Here is a 14,064-nt window from a genome sequence, read left to right on the forward strand (position 1 = left end):
TGGCAATTCTATTTGCTTTATAAATATTATACGGATGACTTTATGCCATGTTTTTTATTTGCCAATTGAGGTTAGGATACATCCCCTCAAGTATGTGTTAAGCTATGTAAAATATTATTCTCGGTGTGGTTATTTTTATGTGTCAATGTGTACATGTCAACAAGGTGTGTTTTAAAATCCAAGTGAGGAATGACAGGTTTATCTGACTGCAGTAGAATCTGATTGTTAATAACTCACCTCTTGCATATTTAGCTCCATTCATTTAAAAAAAAATTATCTGTGTGTGCACCACAGGCCACATGTGTGGTCAGGGGATGATGTATGGGTATCAATGCTCACCTTCCGCCTTGCTGAGGTAGGTACTGTGTACTGCAGTTCATCTGCCCTGAGAGCTCTCTGGAGATTTTCCTCCCGTCTCACTGTAGACGTGCGGGGGTTACAGATGTACCCCCACTGTATCTGGCTATTTTTTTTGTGGGCCCTAGGGTTTTCCAGGCTTGTGCCAGCAAGCAGTTTAACTCCCTGAGCCATGTCAACGGCCCTCACTTTTCAAATGAGCATCTTACCTTACAAAGCTCTTGCCACATGTGGAGGGTGAGTTTGAGTCTGTATACTTGGAATACATACACCTTAAAAAATATAGGGTTTTTGTTTCTTCTACAGAATATAACCACAGAAATTTAAGCACCACAGCATAGATGTAATTCTGTTCTATTCAGCACCTAGCCAACAACAACAACAATTTAATATGAAGATAGCCTGAAAATCTTGTATTTTTTGTATTTAACACCTCTCATCAAAGGTTATAGGTGGTGGTGGTACATACCTTTAATCCTAGTACTCGGAAGGCAGAACCAGGCAGATGTCTGTGAGTTTGAGGCCAGCCTGGACTACAGAGCGAGATCCAGGACAGGCACCAAAAAGTACACAGAGAAACCCTGTCTCCACAAAACCAAAAACCCAAAAAAAAAAAAAAAAATGGTTATAGTGAGACTTAAAAAAATACTCTGCCTCTGTTGTATAACTTTAATCTACAGTAATTTAATGCATATTCTTGATAAAATAGCTCCACATTTAGGTTATAAGAACTTTGAGTGTAAAAAGCTGTTGCTGAGTTAACTTTAAAAAAAAAAAAACATTCCAACAAGGAACACAGAATGAGGGTATATCTGATACTTTGCTAATCATAGCATCATTTTTAAGGGCTGCTCTTGAGGCGCTGTTTTATGACCATAGCATTCCATCTGTGGTTTTGACTGCTTCCCCAAACACAAGGATGGTAGATGTGTATTCTCAACGCTGCAGGGCTTTTCCAAAGAGGCCGGGGCAGCTCTGGAGTGAGTAGGGCTTTATTCTGTGAGCCTCGGAGCCAGGCTCCTATGGAACTTCAGTGGTCATGGTGGATTGCCGGCCCAACAAGAACCTAGTCATGGGCAGCCTGGTGTCTCGGAAGCCTGTGGCAGGCTGTCCTGGGCATTCACTCCAGGCAGCCCATGGAAAAACCACTTTCTGGTGAAGACTGCCTCATTCTGTTCCATCAATGGAAAAAATTGAACATGATGAGGGCGTGTAGCGAGCGAGCAGACAGAAATACATCCAGCATTGCACACGATCCGTTTTTAGCTCTCAACGGCTGAGCAGTTGAAGTGTTAGGCACTGTTTCCTGGCTCAGCAGGGCAGAAGGAAGACAGACCATGGCTCCTAGCTGGGTGGACGCTCCTGGGAACAACTGGACACAGCCGCAGTTCTGACCAAGGTAAGGGCATAAAGATGTGTATTTCTATCCTCCTGAGTCAAGACAGTTTACCTGGGAGATATGTTTTTCTCAAAAGCTTTTCTTGGCAACATACCCTTGGGTGCTGCCTTTGTCTGGCATTAGTTTATGCTCAGACAGCACACGTTACTGAACAGAAAGGAATTATTATCTGAGAGTTCAGTGCACACATGCTTTCAAGCACCTCGGGGTGACGCATTACAGTTGCTGTAGAATATTTTATGAGTTGAAAATTCTCCAAGCCCATTTGTATGGACTGTTTCTCCCCGGGATGTCTGAAGAAAGTGCCCATTTCTCAGTCTGATTATGTTAAAGCGTAAGTGACCTTTAGGTATCTTTCCCAGTTGATTTTTTTTAGGGGGGGTGGTGTGTAGCTGTAAGCTGAAATGTGCCTGAGATTATATTTTTGTCATTTTCCATTACTATTGCAACTGCAGCTTTTAGCAGAGTAAGGGTTTATTTTTCTAGCTTGTAAATGGCTGTTCGCTGCTAGTGTTACTCATCCTTAGCTTGGTCTTGGACTTTTGGGGGAAACAGAATCTGTTGTAGTCTGAATGGGAAGCCCTCAGTTTAAGCAGAGTGAGGGATCCAAGTGGTGGCATTCACTAGAGCCCTAACTCCGAGCAGAAGCTGTCCCAGCTGAGGGCGTGTGCCAACAGCAGGACAGAGAAACCTTAGCTCGGGTTGGTCCCTCTTGATTGGTCTACCATTCATTTGGCCCAGCATGTAATTCTCAGAAAATTGGTGGGTGGAGAGACAAAAATAGGAAGATCTTTTGAAGTCATAACTTGGAAGTGTATTTATAGGCTATCTGGAGAGTACGGGTTCATCTGTATGGCTGCCGGAGTATTTCCTAGTATGTTTTAGCCTTTTACTGTGGCCTTAAGTCAGGGTTAGGGATTCTGACCGTCTGTTTCCTTTCACTATAAAAATGCTATGTGTGAGTGGGGTCGTGCAGTGGGAGTTCATTTTTAGCTGTAGGAAGGCTGTCTTCCCGTGGGTGTGGTGGGCACCCCCAGTCCATCCTGTCCTTTGTAGAAATGTCTTTGGGGGGGTGGAGGCGTGGGGGTGAAGTTCAGGTCAGTTACTAACCGCAGAATTAATTGGTCGCATTGTTGACTCCTTTTAATTTCAGAAATGATGCTCGGATAGAGAAGGGGGAGGGCCGCTCAGTGTGGGGCTTCTCGGTCCCTTTCTCTGCTGAGTTGGACACTTGGCATTGGTCTTGGCTTTCCTAGGTTCACAGGCAGCTGCCAGAGCTGCAGAACCCAGTGAGTCACGTCTGCAACAGCAGCTTAGAGAGCACTGTGAATACATTCAGAGAAAACCATCAGCCATGGTTGCAAAGCCTTCTCAGGCCATGCCTGTGGGAAAAAGGCAGGGGGAGGCTCAGGGTCTGTGGGGAGAGATGACCTTCCCAACATGGCCTCGCTTGCACTCACTCGGCAGGACGGAGGATGGACTAAGTTTGTGTTGAGCAGAGCCCTGCTTACTGTGAAGTTGGTATGGATCTCCACAACTCCTTCGAGACATACATGTGGAATGAATGAATGAATGAATGAATGAGTGAACCCAGAATTGCACTCCTTAAGTAGCCAAGGCACTCTCCCAGATCTGTGTAGGTCTCCAGGTTTCCCCGCTTGAACTTATATAAAGTTCAAGTATGTGGTGATAATAAATTGAGTTAGTGTAACAACTGTTAGAGGTCTTAGAAAATTATTTCCTGTTCACAGAACATTCAGAGCCAGGGTTATTTTGATCTTATTGTTACTTTTTAAGAAATAGCATTTTCTCCTTTGAAGTTAAGTGTGTCTCAGATAGAGGCCACGGAAATGACGGCTTTGTGAGAAGAGGAAAAAGGTAAAACTGTCTCTGATAGAAAGGACTTATAGAATTGATAAAACTGAAAGAAACCGCTGATATTGAAGAAAATTAATAATGATACAAAATACATGGAGCCAATCATTGGATTTTAATAGCAATGATTGGATATTTTTTATTATTCAGTCGTGTTTAGCGAACTATAGGAACAGGTCCCTGATCTTTCTGTCTGGGGATAATTCTATTTTCTGTAGTTCTGGGGTTTGAATCCAGGGCTTCTCACATACGAGGCAATGGTCGGCTATTGAGTTATAGCTCTAGTTACCAGTCCTCCTTAGAACGGGCTAACAAGTGTTGGGAAGACTTAACTGTGTCCCAGGAATCTGTTTCACATTCTTCCTCTCTGTTTCCTGCCCCCCCTTCTTTTTATAGTCTTCCCAGATCTTTTTGTTATTGTTGTTTGGTTGTTGTTTTTTTTTTGAGACACGATTTCTCTATGTAGCCCTGGCTATCCTGGAACTTGCTGTGTAGACCACATGGGCCTTGAACTCTGCCTCTGCCTTCTGGGTGCTGGGGTTAAATTGTAGACTAGGTGTTAAGCGGAGCCTGGCTTTCCCAGCCCTTTGTAGTCATAGAGCTGAAAATGAAACTTCGATAGTTTTATAAATTGGACAACTGGAAACCCACCGAACTGAACTGGTAGGTACAAAATGTCAGAGACGGTTGTTTGCCCTGAGAGATGGAAGAAGTTAGGGTGCCATGTAGCCCAGCTGGGGTGGGAGTCAGGGTGGCCTGCTAATTCTGTTCTTGCACTATTTTGAAACTGGGAACACTTCGGTACATCTGTGTCGGTGCAGCTATAGTAAGTGAATCAAGACCCATGCATATGTACACATGTGTGTATGTACAGGTACACATTGCACATACATCTGCACATCTCTTCCCCACCCTCCTCCTCGCCTCCTCCTGCTCCTTCTTTTCCATCTCTTTAGAAATCTCATCAGCTGACGCAGAGTTACCCATCTGTGTAGAGGAAGGATTTTTCCCTTTCTCTTGTCTAACACAGTTCAAAACTCCGCTCAAACCATGGCCTTCATCTTTGTGCTGTTGCTACGGAGAACTTCCAGCTCACACAAGTTACCCTCACCTATTTGAGGAGGCAGCTGAGGTAGACATTCTTGTGCCAGTCGATTTCCATGCCAGCCTTTGGTTAGGAGGTGGGATTTTTCTTTGAGTTATTATTACATTTATCCCCCCTTGTTCTATAAAGGATACAGATCTGCAGGGTGATGGTGGCGCACACCTTTAGTCCCAGTGCTTGGGAGGCAGAGGCAGGTGGATCTCTGAGTTTGAGGACAGTCAGGGCTACACAGAAAAACAAAAGAAAACCAAAGGGGGAAAAAAAAAAGAATACAGTTATTTTTTGTTCAAGGTTTTTAAGTGCAAGAAATCCAGGAGCGGGACACAAAGAGACAAGAGGTTGGCAGATTCACTCCATGGCAAGATTTCCTCACAGTAACAAGCTCAGTTTTGCTGTGGTGAGATGCTCTTCATACCTGGAAGAATTAGAACACTCCAGGGAGAAGGGCCTGCGACTGAATTCCGTAATTTCTAGGCCCCACTTGCCGAAGTACTGGACATTGGCAAAGGAAATTTCAACCTGACTTTTGGAGGGGACAGCCTCCGCGGGCAAGAACGTTTCCTGTCATGCTTGAGTGGCAGTCAACGTTGGAGTAGCAGTTGGGTTTCTCCAGGGCGAGTTGAAGGCTTCAGGCCTTCTGAGCACTCAGAGACCCTGGAGGCTGGACGTCCGAAACCACAGTGCAGCAAGGCCGTACTCCTTCTGAGACTCTGAGGAGAAGCCTCCCCTGACTACCTCCGCTTCTGGTAGAGGCCGCTAACCCTTGGTTTGTAGCGACATGACTCCAGTCTCTGCCTCTGCTCTGTGGTCTCGTTCTGGTGGCCTGTTTTGGTTTTGTTAGTTCTTTCCCTGGCAGTAGGCACCATGGCGGGGACAAAAACCACAGTCATGGACTTAGGTGTCGCAAGGCAAGGCACTGGGAGAAAAACAGTTCACACAGGAACAAGTTATCGCTTACACTCCAGCAAGGGATGTGGATGAAGTGGATGTCCGGATTCCTCCTCAGCCACTTTTCCATCTTGTTCCTTGAGGCGAGGTCTACTCAGTCAAACCCAGAGCTCACTGATGGGGCTACAATGTCCAGTCACTTTGCTTTGGGGATTCTGCCCCGACTTTCTGAGACTGGAATTACAGGCCAGTCACCAGGCCCACCCAGTGTTGCTCTAACCACTGAGCAATCTCCCTGGCCTTTATTTACTTAGTTTTCTGACTCCTTTAGTTGGCATGCAGATGAATGAGCTTCATTGTAGCATGTGTACGTTAAACATTGTGTTTGATTCTCCACCCTGTGCCCTCTTTCATCTCCCCCCGTGCTTACTGGTCTCATTTCAGCCCCCGTTGAGTCCTGCCTCTTTCCGGACACAGAACGCTTTTCTTCATTTCCTCCCAATTCAGCTCACTGCTCTGTTACCTGTGTGGGCTTCTCCTTGTCTCCTTGACCTCTTAGTGTTTCGAGTCCCTTGGCTTCCCTTTGCTCGCATAGACAGAGCTCATCCAGTTGACCTGGCTTACCCACAGCCTCACATATCCAACTACCCCGCTCAGCGTTGTCACATTCATGTCTAGTGGACACACTCAAGCCTAGCATGTCCAGCATGGAATCCCTGATCTTTCCTAGTGGTCAGCTTCCCTCTGCTGTGACCAAGTACGGAGAAAATGGACCGTCGAGGAGGACAGGTGTTTGGGGGCTCACAACATCAGCAGCTTCAGTCTGTGGTTGACTGGCTGTTGTTTGGAGACCTGTGATGAGGTGGTCCATCATGGCAGAGAGCATGATGGAGCAGAGGGAAGAAGAGAGAGAAGGGTCTCAGTGTCCCAGGAAGCTCCTTTAAGGGTACCCTGTCCCACTAAGGCCACGCATGCCTCTTCATAGTTTTCATCTTTCAGATGAGCCATGTGGGCTAGCAACTGAGGCTTTAATCTACGGGGCTTTAGGGGATTTTTAATTTTAGATAGGGTTTTACTCTGTATTGTAGGTTGACCATTAGCTCTCGATTCTCCTGCCTCAGCCTCACCAGTGCCGGGATTACAGATGTGTACTACCATCCTCAGCCCTTTGTGGATATTTGGGACCCAAACCATACCATATTTCTCTAATCTACTCTCTTCTGCCTGCCTTTTCCCTTCAGTGACTTAGACCGGAGTCCTAGATGCTAGGAGTCTAGTGTCCTAGCCTCCCCGCTGGACACTTCTCTCCACGGAGGGTCCTGTCTTCTCTCACCGTATCCAATGTCTGCCCACTCCTCAGCGCCCATCAGCTGCGTCCTAACCGCTCTCGTCTGAATCCTGACACTGGCTTAGCGTGTGTCTGCTTCCACTTACCTAGGCAGGCCAGGTGCACATATGCACCCATGCTGCTGACGGTAGCTCAGTGTCAGTGTGAGTAGCCCCAGGCCTTTGGATGTTTCCCTCAGCAGTGTTCATCATCATCTCGGGCTCATCAGCTTCTCATGCCTCATTGCCTCTGCTCTGCTCCTCTTCACCTCCCCTGCTCCAGGCCCACTGGCCCCACTCCTCTCCTCCGGGCTTTGCCCTTTCTGTCACCTGGGATGGATGCTCTTTCCTCCCTTCCTCCTGTCTCTGGGGCACCTTTGGTTTCACTGCCACGGTCCTGAGGTTTACTAATGTTTCCTTCAGGGGAGGGGCAGAGCTTCACAACCACTCTGAAAGGGGAACCTGGAAGTTAAATGTGCTTTTTAAGAAGACAGGGAGTAATTTCACATTAAAAAAAAAATATGCAGGGGCATTTTGAATAATTTTGTTACGGTGCTATAGTAACAGGTTGTTTTGTTGCTGTGGCAGAAATACACCAGAAGAAAGAAAGGATTTGTCTGGCTCCCGTTCCAGATGTGGTTCATCATGGTAGGACAGTCAAGGCAGGAAGAATGTGAGGCAGCTGGTCATTGGTGTTGCCTTCAGGAAGCCGAGAGTGATGAATTCTGGTGCTCAGCTGGCCACCTTTATATTCAGGCCATGGTCCCACCATGTGGACTATTGCTACCCACAGTGAAAGTGAGTCTTCCCACTCCAGTTAATCTAATCTAGACAACCTCTCAATGGCGTGCCTGGAGGCTGGTCTCCTAGGTGACTCTAGATCTTGTTGGTTTGGCAGTTAGTATTAAAAATGATTAGAAAGATCCTGGTTTGGGGCTGGAGGGATGGCTCAGAGGATGAGCACTGGCTGGCTGCTCTTCCAGAAGTCCTGAGTTCAATTTCCAGCAACAACATGGTGGCTCACAACCATCTATGAGATCTGGTGCCCTCTTCTGGTGTGTAGGCAAAAATACTGTATACATAATAAATAAATCTTAAAAAACAATCCTGGTTTGATTCCTATTTTTTTTTTTTATCTCTCTGTGATCTTGAACAAGCCATTCAGCCCTCAGAGACTTAAAGTCCTATAAAGCAGGGGCAATTGTGCAAGTTATTAATTAGGGCTCTTATTTCCAATGGATCTTTGGCACAAAGCAGCATTCAGAACATGCTAAATTCTTCCTGCCTCTCCATGCATCCACAGACTGAGAGTCTCAAAAAATTCAGGTCCTGTGCAATTTAAAACATTTAAGTTAAATACTCTTTTGTACTTTTTTTGCGTCAAGGCCTCGAGAATTCCATACTGCCCTTGGACTTGCTAACAAGCTGAGGATAGCATTGAACTCCTGACCTTCTTACTTCTGCCTCCCGAGTGCTGGAATTACAGATGTGTATTATGGTGCCTAGCTATATCAGCAAACTTAGAACTTCCCTCCTAAAGTTTTAATAAATTGTTGGGTAAAGTCGTAGCAGATTTCTGTATAATCACACGAGTTAAGAGAAGCTTCAGCAACACCTTATTTTCTTTTAAGGGTAACTTAGACAGTGGCCTTTAGATGGAAACCTGGGAAAGGGAACTCTGAAGCTGGGCCATACCTCCAGTTAAAGCAAAATAGTCACACATTTATGAGGGCAGGAGACACACCTATTTACACGAAGGGGGAAACCATGTGGTTTATGCCCGTTCATTTTTCAAGTTTAAATGGAACAGTGTATAATGAAGAAAGATTTTGCCAAGAACAACTTGGTAGAATCACTGGAACATATTTTGGTTGTAAAATGTGACTGAGGCTCAGGGGTTCAATGTCTGCTTTCAATTTCCTGAGGCACGTGTCTGATGTGTGGGTCTCTGCTGTCCAAGACAAGGAAGCCAGTGGGTGCAGCCGCCCCCCCCCCCCCCCCCCCGCCCCAGCTCCAGTCCCTGGGCTGCCGGTGTTGAGTGGGAAGCTTGGGTACTGCTTGCAGAAACCAAACTTGCTTTTGCGGAATGGCTCAAGCAGAGTTAAGGAAGAGAGGTTGTTTCAAAGTCAGGCTGACAGTTTTGACTCTGGCAGTCGGTCATAAGTTACAGGAGAGAGCCACCCGAAACCCATGTTAACTCTTTAGAATTTTTGGTTGTGGTGTCCGCCCCTGGACGGCACAAGGTCTTGGGGGACTGGAATGTAGGGGAAGATTTGGATGATGCTGATGGAGATATGAGAGGAAAGGCAAAGTAGGATAGAAAGAACATCAATATATTAAAAACAAGCAAATACCAAGCCCCGAGGGCCTGGGAGGTAGGTCAGTTGGCAGAGTACTTGCCTCACAAGCCTGAGGACCTGTGCTCAATCCCAAGAATCCATGTTCAAAAGCAAAAGCTCCAATAAAAAAGTCAGTGCAGTGGGGTGTGTGTGGGTAATCTCAGTGCTGGGTCCCTGGGACTCCTTGCCTAATCAGCGTGGCCTACTCTGCTTGTTCCAGGCCAAGGGAAGAGAGGCCCCATCTCGATGAAAAGGAGGCAGATGCTGTCTGAAGTACAGCAGTTTGCGTCCTTTGGTCTCTACACACAAACAAGACATAATGCATGCTCACTTACACAGACAAATACACTTGCGTACAGACACACACACACACACACACACACACACACACACACACACACACACACACACACACACACACACACACACCACTACCACCACCACAGCAACATTTGAAAGTGCCTGGCTGGAAAACAGAGCATATTTTGATAATTCTTAAAGGAAGACATTTTCTCATTATCAGGGCTATTTCATTCGATTCTGTAATTTTGCTTGAAAGGATTTCTGTTGTTTAATCCCTGAAATGTTTTCAGTTCCTGAAATGGTTGACCTGTTAGCCGGCCACTCGATTTACTCGGCATTCCACAAACATACCAGCCATATTTGTGGAATGTGGTCTGTGCGCTGCTGCGGGAGCTGTGTGTCCTCTGTTGCTTCTCGGGGTGGCTCGTGTTTGTCCTCTACCTCACAGCCCACACAGGCTGACAGTCGCTCTGGAGAAGAAGGGGTCCCATGGCACTCCTTTGGTTTTCCTTGAAGCGCTTTGTAGGAATCCTGGGAAGTCTCCAAACCATTCCTCCCGACTTGCTGAGTAGAGCAATTTATTTCAGTTCGGTTATTTCTGTCAAGACCAGGAGTGCATTTTCTTCTGTGAGTGCCACCCGGTAGGGGGGCCCTAAACGTCTCTAAATGGATCACTCAGGTGTGTCTGAGCTTGGGGTGGTGAGCACTTGACGGCTAAGGCTTCCCCAGCTGCCTCTTTCTCCTTCCTTCCCAACTTTAGCCATTGACACACGGGCACTGTCCCCTTCCCACCTTGTCCCGAACAAGCTGGAGTCCTTCTCTTCCTCGGCTGATGCTTCAGTCAGGGATGGATTCCACTCATCCTTTTGAGTTGCGGTTAACGTCCTTACTAGGCTTGCCCTAACTCTTAAGAATTTGAATCTCCATTTGCAGTTTCTCTGAACACAGAGGAGAGAAACACAAAGAAATGAGGACCGTAGACTTACCTTGAAGAGCCCTCAGCGATGGATGGTCCCTTTCTTGTCTGGCTCCTAGTTACAGCCCAGATATTTGTCTTGGATGATGCTTTCCCGAGTTTCTGGAGACTGTTTACTTGGGTTGACCGTAAATCTTCCTAACAGGACTGTGTGGTGGTTAATCTCGACTGTCAATTTGGTTAAGGAGCAGCTAGGGGTGTAGTAGCACACACCTGTGGGACATTGTATCTGCGGGCTTTTCAGGGACAAATTATGGAGATGCTGAGCCGCCTGGTCACTTGGGGTACATTCTTGTGTGACCAATGTCTGGCCAAGGTCCCTTCCTGCCAGTGCTCTACTTCCTGCCCACCATATGGTGAAAAGCCTTTACTACAAGCTCCTCCCACCACGATGCACTCTCTTGCTGCAGGCCCAGACACAGGTATCCAAGTGACACAGACGCTTTGAAATCATGAGTAAAATATTTCCTCTCTTTGTTTTTGATAATTATTTAGATACTTTATTACAACAAATAGATGTACCATGATGAGGAAAATGCTATTTAAGGTTTTATGATACAGTTTTCTTTTCTTTTTTCCTTCCTCCCTCCCTCCCTCCCTCCCTCCCTTCCTTCCTTCCTTTCTCTTTCTTTTTTTCTTTTGAGACATGTTTTCTCTGTGTAGCCCTGGCTGTACTGGAATTCACTATGTAGACCAGGCCTGACTTGAACTCACAGAGATCCTCCTGCCTCTGCTTCCTGAGTTCTGGGACTAAAAGTGTCTATGACATAGTTTTAAAAAGCTTTTTGGAACTAGTAGTCAAGAAGACTTACCTACTGGGTTACTTCACAACCCAGTATATAAACCAGTACCCAGGCACATTGTTGCAGAACCAGGTATATAAACAAGTACCTAGACACATTGTTGCAGAACTCAGTATATAAATCAGTACCTAGACACATTGTTGCAGAACCCAGTATATAAACAAGTACCCAGACACACGGTTGCAGAACCAGGTATATAAACCAGTACCCAGACACATTGTTGCAGAACTCAGTATATAAACCAGTACCCAAACACATTGTTGCAGACAGCAGTTTTATCTTTACTGGGACACACTCTGCCAATTTTTTAAAAAAATCTTATTTTCTCTCTACTCTTTGCTGGATTGATTCATTATGGGAACTTCATGACCCACCAATGGGCTGAGACCCTAGCTGGAACAGCAAGTCTGTGTGGAAATGCTGCAGATGTTAGGGTTTCTTACAAAGCAGGTGTGAGTTCTGTGACCACCCCCACAAGGATGAATGGACTTAACTAAGGTGATGAGCTGTGCCCGGGAGCTGGGTCATTGTGCCTGTGGAATTTATGACGTTCCCCCTGTTGAATGTCAGCCATGCTTGTCCACTGAGCTCAGACTCCTGCGGCATTCAGTGCTGCCCAGTGGCTGATCCTTTCATCTGTTAATGGGCCCCTACTGCCCATTGCTGGAAGAGAGCTGGTGGTACTCAGTGCTTCTCAGCTTAGAAGCCTTTAACAACAGCTTGTTTCTTGCCCACTCTATTTGTAACGATTACAAATTCCTGCGGAGACCACATGCTCTTTTGCCTGCCTACCTTGCCCGCCCCCCATGAGTTTAAGAAGTCTTAGAAGTCCAGTCCCTCAAGTCCTGATATTTGATTCCTGCACTCTGTGCTTCCTTGACAGAAGATGACAGGAGGAGGCTTGGACAGTATTGACTGAGTTTAAGTTTGAGTCCTTTATACAACTGAATGCTGTTGTTGTACACGTATGTGTGTGTCCCTTTCATGTGGATTTGAGGTCACACATGGAATAATAAAACATTAAGAATGGTTTTCTCAGCCTCAGCACTGTGGACACACTGGACCAGACCCTTATTCTGGGGAGCTGGTGCACTGTCTCATGTTGAGTGACATCTCTGGCCCCGCTACTGCATGCCACTAACATGATCTCAGTCTCTTACGGGTGTGTCCTTGGGGGCTATCGCCTCCCAACAGTATCTTAATCATGCTAAATGCTGCCTGGAGAGTAGTCACCCTGGTTTGCAGTGAGTGCTTTAAGGCATTAATAGTTTCTCAGAGAGGTATTGGGATTATTTGGTCATCTTTTCAATCACAAGGATCTAATTATTCAAGTATGTGGCTTGGATCATTGTTTTGGGCATTTGACACCTCTTGTAAATTATGTTGTTTTATATGCTGTGATTATTTGGGGGGGGAGAATTGATAAAAATCAGCCACACTAATAGTACAACTTAGATCATTTTAAATTTGTATATAAATATAGATAAGGTTTAATGATTCATAATTAGTGACAGATCTGAAGTGAGAGATGACGAAAGACTTGATATCACACTATACAAAATCAGTAGTTTACAGCTGATGGTAATCATTTTTTAGGTGGTTTCACATGAATTTCCATACATGACTCTCAGTCTATGAGGTGGGTGTGCCAGATATTTTTATCTTTAAAAGTAAAGATAAAATGCGGGAAATGAAATCCAGAGAGAATTAGTACTTCCCCCCAACATCTTACACACCGTACCAGGCATAAGTCAGCCTTCACCTAACTTCTCTGACACAAACCAGACCAAATTCTGAGCCTTGTCTCCCAAGTGGCTGAAACATCTCTGCCTGACCCACATAAAAAGATGTCAGTAGACCTCGCGGTGGCTAGTGACAGTGAGCCCCTATCTTATCTGGCTCTGGGCTCCGGCTGAGGGATTTGCCATGGGCTGTGAGGAGCCTTTGAGTTCAACCCCCTAATCCCTCAGGAACTATGTGGAGCCTGTTGGTGTCTCCTTGTGGCAGAACTTGGATTTTACTGTCTTGCTCAGCCACCAATCTGCCTTTGTGCAGTGGCCCTGACCCTAGCTCCGTTCACCCCATCATTCAGCCCCAGCCCTCCTTAAAGCCCCTCTGCCCCACAGACCCTCTACCTACCTGCTGACTTCTTCCTGTTCTCCATCTGGGATGCAATCGTCCTCGCTGTGTTTGTTTCTTTGCCTTCTCTCCTGCTGTAAGCCCTGCGCTCCTCTGGGAGTAGAGACGTCCGCCATCAGTGTACCTCACTCTGGAGGCAAAAGACAATGAGGTAAGTCTTGAACTTCCTCACGAAAGGCGTTTCTCTCTGGTTTCCAGTAGCTCATAGTGATGTTTGCAATTGATGGCCTGTCTGTAAAGTCATGCACGTCTGCCAGTATTCTTGATATGGTGACTGACCATAATTTAAAAACCAGACAGCCACTTTTCCATTCTTTTTTTTTTTTATTTATTTATTATGTATACAGAAGAGGTGTCAGATCTCATTACAAATGGTTGTGAGCCACCATGTGGTTGATGGGAATTGAACTCAGGACCTCTGGGAGAGCAGTCGGTGCTCTTAACCTCTGAGCCATCTCTCCAGCCCCACTTTTCCATTCTTGTCTGTGCTTTTAGCTTAAGATGCCACCTGACGCAGTCATATGAATAGGGACTAGAGAAAATGAAGGGCTTCT

At 46.0% G+C, this 14,064-nt stretch overlaps 1 protein-coding gene across 2 annotated transcripts in view; it reads left to right on the top strand.

The window, feature by feature from the left end:
- The window catches only part of Tiam2 (TIAM Rac1 associated GEF 2), a 211,706-nt gene that overhangs the window by 81,112 nt on the left and 116,530 nt on the right, over positions 1 to 14,064 (top strand). Inside the window, exon 1 of one of the 2 annotated variants that reach the window (XM_015996769.3) lies at positions 1,639 to 1,756. The exons of the other annotated variant lie outside the window; for it this stretch is intronic. The gene's annotated coding sequence lies outside the window, so the exon portion shown is untranslated. Of the gene's footprint in view, positions 1 to 1,638; positions 1,757 to 14,064 lie in introns of those variants that run through there. 2 annotated transcript variants of the gene reach the window in all.

This window comes from Peromyscus maniculatus, chromosome 16 (assembly GCF_049852395.1).
Source record: "Peromyscus maniculatus bairdii isolate BWxNUB_F1_BW_parent chromosome 16, HU_Pman_BW_mat_3.1, whole genome shotgun sequence".
Taxonomy (NCBI): Eukaryota; Metazoa; Chordata; class Mammalia; order Rodentia; family Cricetidae; genus Peromyscus; species Peromyscus maniculatus.